The sequence below is a fragment of the Coffea eugenioides genome, chromosome 2 (assembly GCF_003713205.1).
Source record: "Coffea eugenioides isolate CCC68of chromosome 2, Ceug_1.0, whole genome shotgun sequence".
Classification (NCBI taxonomy): Eukaryota; Viridiplantae; Streptophyta; class Magnoliopsida; order Gentianales; family Rubiaceae; genus Coffea; species Coffea eugenioides.
The window spans coordinates 70,209,456-70,216,853 of NC_040036.1; the positions used below are offsets into that span (position 1 = coordinate 70,209,456).

A 7,398-nucleotide genomic window follows, 5' to 3' on the forward strand; every position below is an offset into this window, starting at 1 on the left:
CTGAATTAGGTTATCTGTGACAAGATTTTTGTTGTCACATAAATTTTTGTCACGGAAAAATATATTTCTTGTAGTGATACATTAGTACAAATACCGTTAGTATTACTAGTGATAAAGGGCACACTCAATCTATATGCAATTTAAAACAATCACTTTTTATATGGAAGAAATTGATATAAAATTTTAATAAACAAAAAAACTTTGATCTTTTAAAATCTTTTTTAATAATATTTTAATGAATTTGGTAATTATACTGTTTATGGTTGGTTATCGATGAAAGTTAGTTATGCTATTGGATGACATACATAGACAACATGTTAAGCAAATGATAAAAGTATAATTAAGTGATCATGATGATAATGTTGAAAATTTAAAAGTGACAAATATGGTCTAATTAAATTTCACCTATTTGCACTTCGGTTATTATGTCATCAATTCATTCTCAGTAATTTGGTCTAATACAATTACAAATGCATTTGTTAAACATTTCTTTATGTTCTACCCACAAATATAATAAAACAATCATGCAACAACATATTACTTCACCTACATATATAATGAATCAATTTATGTAATTAAATGAATCAAAATTTATCTAATTCTGCACATACATATATTATTTATTTTTTCTAATTTCTTTTCACTTATGTATCTAACTTTACATTTTCTTCATTATGTCTATTGTTCATAAATTAGGAAACTAATATTAATAATATCTTGCATCTTTTCACATGGGTTAACGTGGGTGAACCGATGGTGGAGGTGAACCCATGTGACATGTGAACATGGGTTCACCTTCACTGACGAATCGTTTGGGTTATTGTAATGTGGAACCCACCATCACAACACTCCTTTACGTTCCGGTAGCCTTAGCCCACACCAAAAACAACCTCGAATTTTGTTTCTCCTAACGTGTCTTGCTCTCGTCACATGCGCACCGCATCAAACCACTTTACCAATGCATTGGTACAAACCACCATACCAATCCTTAGAATTTTGTCCAGAGTATAAGGAGAATCAACTACGTATGGGGACTTGGTTATGGAAAGGAAAATGCTTCAGGGCAGCCGCCTATGAGTAGCATTTGGTTTCATCAAAGCAAAGGCCTATTGCACCTTTTTGTTATTCTTGTTTTTGGATATTTGGACCATGGATATTGAAGATTTTGAGAAAAGTATGATAGTGGTCATTCATGTTTTAAGTTGGCAACGAACAGGATGTAATCAATGAAAATCTATTAATTAGTAAAACAAACAAGCAATTTTGCGTTGCATGATAGACATGATGCTCAAATTCAAAGGGAAATAACGATTTAATAGCTAAAGTTGAGATTTTAAAATTCAGAAATCATGGTTTCAAATCTCTTTTCCCTTCTTCGTTTCTTAAATCACATTTCTCTTTTTCTAGAAGTTAAAAAAAAATGTACTCACAAAATATAAAGGTACCTAAGAAAATGGTACAAGAATAAAATATACCACACCCACACAAAAGCACCAAAATAATCAAGGGATGCTGAACTGTTTTCTTCTTTACTAACATTACCCTGAAGCTTGGGCAGCAAATCAATAGAGAGAATTGACGTTCCCTTTTTCTTTTCTATGTGGAAAAGAAGCATAACATTAGATGTCAGTTTCATTATTCAAAGGAATAGTGTACATTTCCATAGGTACAATTGATCGTGGACAAAGACTTGGCATAAAAAAACAATACGGTCAATGTGTGTAGCATTTGACTTCGATAGGCAGCATGACCCGCCTTTGGAATTCCAGGGCTCTTGTCACTATTACTAACAGAAAATTTTTTTAGTGATTAAGGGCTTAAATTTCGATGGATAGTGATCAATCAAATTTTATAAAAAGCCCAATTCCGCTTTGAAGCGCAGGCTAAAGCTCAGAAAAGTGTCTTTTTTTAGTCAGTTTCCTTTTCTGCTAGTTTCGTCCGAAAAAAAAATCCATTCTTGACCTGACCAACTGCCCATCCTACATCCTTCACTTTTGAGTTTTCTGGAAGGCAACAAATTGTGTAATTTCACCAGAGCTATAAGCTTTTAGAAACCACATATTTATTTGAAACCATGGGCTTATAAATAGCTTTTGAAATAATAGCCATTCACTAGAACCAGTGTGTGGTATAATAGGCACTACTCTTATGATAACATTGCTCACAAGCTCAGCTGACTGACTTTATTGCAACCGTCTATGAGCTATGAAAGACCAGGAACCGTGTAATGAGAGCTATTGTTAAGGAAATATGCTTTGTTGTTGCTTAATTACACAATGTCACCTTATACAAAGGCAAATTGGGACCTCGCTATTGGGTTGGGAATTTCACAAGCTTTCTTTGTATAGTATTTACCATACCTACCTAGAACATGATATAGTATTCAGCAGCATTGCATTTTTGACGCATTGAGTCTTGAACACGTTATACAAGCTTATTTCCTTATTAACAATTTGCCCAAAAATATTCTAAGAAGGAAAATTTGAAGATAACAGGGGGAGTATAGTTACAAATATTGTATAAGACTGAAACAACAAACAAAGATCCTCCTCTATCATACCGTTTATTTTGATTTTGGGCAAATTACACTTTACCCCCTTGTGCTATAGTTAATTTCCACGTAATCTCCTATAGTTTTAAAAACTATATATAACCCCCTCATAATTTGGATTAAAGTGTCAAAATAATGGAAATAATCATTCATAACGGAACCTATGAAAATATAGAAATTACCGTGTTTAAAAATTAAAATGGCCGAAGTGACCAAATATATAAACATAATATGTATGATACTCTAGCCCTGTATGCCTTAATGCTTTACCATATAATCTCTTATGGTTTAATGTTTTACCATATAATCCCCTTATGATTTTCAAAATATATACATAATCCCCTTGTGGTTAATAAATAGTTTTCAATTTTTCATAGGGATATTTTTGATATTTTAGGTGACTCCGTTATGGGTTGCAAATTTCGTCACTTTGACACTTTAATCCAAATCATGAGGGGATTATGTATAGTTTTAGAAATTATAGGAGGTTATGTAAAAAAACTAAATCATATGGGGGTAAAGTGTAATTTTGCACTTTGATTTATTTGTGAAAGAGAAATGATGCGATGAAACAAACACATTTATGTTCTGTTTTATTTTGAGGTTAAAACAGAAATTAACATTCATGTCGCCGACGGCCCTTAGCAGTGAACTTCAATCTCGAGTAGATCAAGTTACATTATGAAAGCTGAAAAAGTGAGTTGAGATAATAAGGCCCAGTAATATTGGAGGGTCCGACCCAGATGAGCTTCGCAAACAGCTGGTTGGCCGCTTGAGTTGAACGACTGGAGTCTAAGAAGAAATAATCTTGTGGATTGTCACCAATATTTTAAAATCCGGACCGTCTATTGAATCGGTAAAATGAAAGGGTTGAGAGTCAATCGGTCGGACCGGTTCAATCCCGATTCAATGAATTATATATATATACACACAAACAAACACCTGTGCATAGGTTAAGATATTCCATAGATTTCACATGATAAAAAGTTACATATTTCCAAACACACATGAATTTTTAGAACTATAAATTTAACCAAACAAATTCATCTCAATTATACCTATCATTAAAAACTTTTTAGACCTTTCACAAACCACTACCGTATTTTGAAATAAAATAAAAGTCATTGAAACTTCTGAAATTAAACAAAGTCCAATAGAACTACAGATGCTAAAATCACAACCAACATAAGAGCAATATTATCCCATGTCCAATAGTCTAAATATTAGAACTAACAAAGAACAATATAAAAACTCATTTAATTCTAGAAAACAATCGAAAAATCCAAGCAAGTCTAATTTCTGAGGTTCTTATCATCTTTTTCGTCATTCTTGGACAACAAGTATTTAAAAAAAGCCATCTTGACAAGTCTTCATCATCGTCCAAGAGCATATATGAACAACTGACAAAAACACAAAGCTCATGTTAGTTTTAACACACCAACTAGTTCAAATCTTAAAAATAGAAAAAAAAAAGAACACAAATAAATTTCATACAAATTACCATTTGAATCTTTAATGCCAATCATCATCTTCATCATCATTAAAAAAGTTTCTACGCTGAAATGCTTCTAAATCAACATCTTCCCCTTCATCTTCATTATCTAAAGAAATCAACATATTTAATTGTTCAATTATACACACATTGAACAATTAAACACAATATTAACTTTACTTTTGCATCAAACTAATAACCAATTTCAGTTGGAAATGATAAATAAATTATAATTTCAGCTTTTACTAATACATGAAACTAACCTTCAAATGGTTGAGAATTTGAACCTTGATCATGAACTGGAATTTCTTCAAGTTCTTCATCTAACTCATCATAATCAAGTTCCCCTTCTTGTTCTTCTTCAACCACCCAAAATTCTGTTTTATCAATGGACTCATAATCAACGGGATCATACGATCTTTTTTGCTGATTATGCCTACAATATTTACACTTAGTTAATATTAAAATATTTTGAAAAAGAATGAAATGTCACTTATAAAAAGGAGTCATTTACATATACCTATTTTGCAAATGCAAATTATAATGCACATGTACAAGATCGTTGAGCCTTTGATGCTTCAACCTGTTCCTTTTTTTAGTGTGAATACATTCAAAAACACTCCAATTACACTCACATCCTAAAGAAGAAGCGGTTTGACTTAAAACCCGAATTGCAAGCTTTTGTAAATTTGGAGCATCACATCCAAAGAGTTTCCACCAATTCTCTGTCATTTTCAAAATTATAATATAAACAAAATAATCATAAATGAAATATATATTTTAGTAAGATTTAAATAGTAAAAGATATAAATTACCTGGCCTGTCTTTCTCACTAGTGAGAATAGCAAGTTTTCTGCCAAAACTTCCCTCCTGCTCTCAATACATTCCAATTTCCTTTGTTAAACTTTCCACACTACACCAATCCACTTTTGACTCTATGTAATCCAACAAACCATTTGTAATTTCTGGATGTGCAGAGAATGTGGCAGTGTCATACTGAAAAGCAGGATTTAAAAAATAGGCTGTAGCATGCAAATTTTTCCTCAACATTTGATCCCACCGGTCATTGATGACATCAACGTAAGCCTTATACAATCTTTCACTATTTCTGAACAACTTCTTGATGCCAGTAATTGCTCTAAACATACCTTCATAAACATATCCCAAAGAAGGCCTTTCATCAGTGTCACAAACTCTCAACAACCGAATAAGAGGACCCATTATTCTTACTGTGATCAAATAGTTATTCCAAAATCTATCATCCAAAACAATTTGTTTGACCTCTTTTCCCTTGCTCATTTTCAAGAACTTTTTATAATCTCTACTTGTGACTAAAGCTTGTAAACTATCTTTGTGATCATGTAAACTCTTTAGTGCAATAAAAGCAGTGGCAAATCGAGTTTCTCCCGGTCGAATAATCTACTTCCACCCATTAGTTTTTCTCAATCAATTCAAAGTAAATTTATGATTATACACAAAAGTAGTTACTGTGGAAGCAAGAGATACTAGAGATCTAACAGTAGTCATGTCACCAATATCCTTCAAAATCAAATTGATACAATGGGGCAGCACATGGAGACCAGCAAATAGTTGGATATCTTTCATTCAATAAAGTTCCCGCAGCCTTATAATTGCTAGCATTATCAATGACCAAATGCACCACATTCTTTGGACCAACCATTTCAACAATTTCAACAAAAAAATTGCACAAATTTTCTGCATTTGTCACAATGTCCGAGGCATCTACAGATTTAATGAAAGATATACCCTTGGGACAATAAACTAGAAAATTGATTAACGGTCTTTGTCTACTATCTTTCCACCCATCGCCCATTATAGTACATCCAGTTTCAGCCCAAGTGTTCGAAATGAATCAACAACCAACTTGACATCTTTCTTTGCATCTTGCAACAAATTGACTCTTAAAGAATGATAAGTTGGAGCTTTATAACCATGGCCCATTGATGCTATTTGATCACTAGCTTTTTGAAAAAATGGAGAATTAACAACATTCATTGGAATACATGCATCATAGAACCAAAGAGCAATGGCCATATCAGTATTTTGCCATTTATCCTTGCTTTGCAAACAAGCCTTAATAGTAGGTTGAGAACTATCACGTCCACCCTTAAAGAAAGTATGAATACCTGTGGGAGTAGTGGCTTTTCTTTTTCCTTTACCAGATGATATACCAACCTCATTCATTGATGTTTCCTTTACTCAATGAGGAGGAACCTCTTGCACTTCATCACCCTCAAAGTCATGCACTAGTCGTCCAAAAGGATTTTCCACCCCAAAGTCTCCTCTCTTTTCTTTTGATTTTTTTTCATTCACTTGTAAAGATGATAATCTTGCAAGTCTTACTGCTGGATCAACCTTTGAGCATGAGGTAATACTGCCTGTTACTCCTGCTAAGTGTTGCTTCATTCGATGGATGCCACCCCCTTGAAATACTTTAAAGCAATGAGTGCATGTCATGGTTTTTCTTCCTTGTGCATTTCTGCCCTCAGAAACATGTCCCCATGCTATATCTGTCTTCTGTCTATGACCATGAGGTTGACTTGCAGATTCTTCACTATTGAATGCTCCAGATGGTGAACATTGTGAGTTACTACCACTACCGGCATCCATTCTAAAATGAGATATCTAAATACAATTAGTCAAACAAATAAATTAATTAAATGGTTAGTTCTAATTTGAGCAAAATCTGATTAATATATAGACAAAAATCTATTGTGTTTACATTAGTCAATGGAAGAAGATGAACAAAACTCTCTAACATGCAATAATTTTCTGCTATAGAATATTTAGATCACTCAAATATTTGCATATAAAAAAAATTCTTAATTACTAACTTGGTGCGCAATTCTTCTAATCTCCACTTTTGTTTGTGTGTGTCCACCACATATTATGGACTTAAAAATGTTCATCCAACCAAAAAAACTGGTTTAGTGGTTTTATGAATACTGCCACGCAAATGCACAAGTAATTGGTTCACCAAAGACTTTAATTGGACCTTTGTTAATTTCTTTTTTTTTAAGCTAGGCTACAATGTTGGTGCAAATTTTGGAATTTTTTCTTGTGTGTAATTCACCTAGAAGGTTAGTTATTATTGTAAAGAAAGTGCAATTATTGTCAGTTTTGAGTTTCTTATCTGAGGATTATTTTTCTATACCAAACTAAGATCCTATATTGATTTACTTTTCTAGCTTTCTTGTAATTGAAGCATACGTATCTTCTACGTGGTCATAACCAATTGGTATCCCAAGTCTGCAACGAGTTGGATGACATTTTCAATTACGGAATGGAGAATATGGGGGTATGAAGCTTGCTTTGGTCAAAAGCTGTGCTTTTT

General features: G+C 32.9%; 1 long non-coding RNA gene across 1 annotated transcript; it reads right to left on the reverse strand.

Moving 5' to 3' along the window:
* Positions 1-3,884: 3,884 nt before the first annotated feature.
* Positions 3,885-4,381, reverse strand: LOC113760794. The gene is made up of 3 exons (XR_003467101.1): positions 4,307-4,381; positions 4,053-4,152; positions 3,885-3,951 (listed from the first exon to the last, which is right to left on the reverse strand). It is a non-coding gene; the product is annotated as an uncharacterized LOC113760794 (long non-coding RNA).
* Positions 4,382-7,398: the final 3,017 nt, after the last annotated feature.